This window comes from Triticum urartu, unplaced genomic scaffold, assembly GCF_003073215.2.
Source record: "Triticum urartu cultivar G1812 unplaced genomic scaffold, Tu2.1 TuUngrouped_contig_4679, whole genome shotgun sequence".
NCBI lineage: Eukaryota > Viridiplantae > Streptophyta > Magnoliopsida > Poales > Poaceae > Triticum > Triticum urartu.
Window position 1 is genome coordinate 1 of NW_024115287.1, and position 2074 is coordinate 2074.

The window sequence follows — 2074 nt, forward strand, 5'->3', positions numbered from 1 at the left end:
CTGTGGGGCCAGTCTAGATCCTGCCAAGAGTAACGACCACCGGCGGGTGTGTCCGGGGCGTTACATTATGCAACTCCCGAATACCGGAGGAACACTTAGTGTGCTATCAAACGTCACAACTTAACTGGGTGATTATAAAGATGCTCTACAGGTGTCTCCGATGGTGTTTGTTGAGTTGGCATAGATCGAGATTAGGATCTCAGCTATTGTGTTCCTCCCGGCCAACCGCATCTCGCTCGAGCAGCTCATCTAGCCCATCGCCAACGGCGCCACCGTGCTCTCCCTGGACACCGACTTTGATGGCTGTATGCGGCTCATCAGGGAGGTGACCGCTGAGCTGCCCATTTACCTTGCCAATTCGCTCAACTCCCTCAGGCTCGAGGGGCAGAAGACAGCGGCCATTGAGATACTGCAGCAGTTTGATTGGTAGGTCCTCGATTGGGTCATTGTCCCAGGAGGCAAGCTCGGAAACATATATGCATTCTACAAGGGATTCGAGATGTGCCATGTTCTTGGTCTGGTTGATCGTCTGCCTCGGTGTGTCTGCGCACAGCCTGCCAATGCCAACCCACTGTACCACTACTACAAGTCAGGGTGGACGCAGTTCCGGCCACAAGTGGCCGAGCCTACATTTGCGTCGGCGATTCAGATTGGTGACCCTGTATCTGTCGACCGTGCGGTGGTCGCACTCAAGGCAACAAATGGCATCATCGCGGAGGCCACAGAGGAGGAGCTCATGAACGCAATGTCCCTCGCTGACCGCACCGGCATGTTTGCGTGCCCGCACACTGGGGTCACGCTCGCGGCGCTCTTCAAGCTCCAGGAAGAGGGCACCATCGGGGCAAATGACCACACGGTGGTCGTCGGCATGGCGCACGGCCTCAAGTTCTCCCAATCCAAGATAGACTACCATGATCAGAAGATCGAGGACATGGCCTGCAAGTACGCCAACCCACCGGTCAGCATGAAGGCCGACTTCAGCGCCGTCATGGACGTCCTCAAGAAGAGGCTCAAGGGTAAGCTGTGAGCCTGCCCTCCTGCTGCTGCTGCTGACCCCTCCGATTGGCTACTGCGATTCGATTGTCTTGTGCATCTGATTCAAATGTGATTGGTTTGCTGTGTGGAGCATTCGAAACCCTTGATTTGAAATCTTGTAGGTGAGTGAGACTCTTGTAGGCGTCTGCGGGGAATGGTTAGGGGGTGGGGTTGATTATCTCTTGTACCGTGTTGTGTTCTATGGATAATGAACGGTTGTGTTGTGTTGTTGTTCATTGAATAATCAATCATTCAGTCTGTTTGCTCCATGTTGCACTGGCTTGCTGGAAATGTTCACTGCTTTATGGACTGTCACTAGTATTTGATGTTTCTTCTGAAGGAGTCTGCGACTACTGAAACCTGAAGTTGGATTCAGGTGCTATATGCATATCCTCGCATTCCAGTTTACATCGAGTCTTGTCGAGACTTTTCAGTTCTTCATTGTAGTTTTCTATGTACTTTTATTTAGACAATGGGAAGCACCCTTCCTTTCATTCACAGTCTTTTCATTAGAAGCATTGGTCCTCATAGCTTCAGGTTCCTCATTGTACCGGCAGCATTGATCATATTCTGCAGATTTTGCAAGAACATGAGCTGTCCCATTACTACAACATTTTACATGAATAGAATTACTAGATAAAAACATCGAGGCTCTATTCTTGGTACTATCTTGGACATTGGCGCCTGTAGATGATCTGTCAAACTCACTTTGCACCTTATTTATCAAAGATAGGCAGGTGGTCTGAACTACCTGCCTCTGAAAACTCTGAACTACCTTATGTATCTTATGAAAACCTGAACTCATGCTAAAAGACCTGGCGCTATGTAAGGGCTTCAGCCACTTCTGGGATCCCAACATGGTGAATGGCAGCCCGATTCGCTGCCTGCACTGATCCATGAACAGTGGCGCCTAGACCAGCTTGTTTAGAGTGGGCAAAAGTCACCGCATCAACATTTATCTGCAGAACATCTTCCTGTGGCAGAGACCATTTTATTTTTGATGATGAGGTCAGAGGTAAGACTTTGATTTTACCCACCA

General features: G+C 49.8%; 1 pseudogene; it reads left to right on the forward strand.

Moving 5' to 3' along the window:
• The first annotated feature begins 184 nt into the window (after nucleotides 1–184).
• Nucleotides 185–1304, forward strand: LOC125528167 (annotated as a pseudogene).
• Nucleotides 1305–2074: the final 770 nt, after the last annotated feature.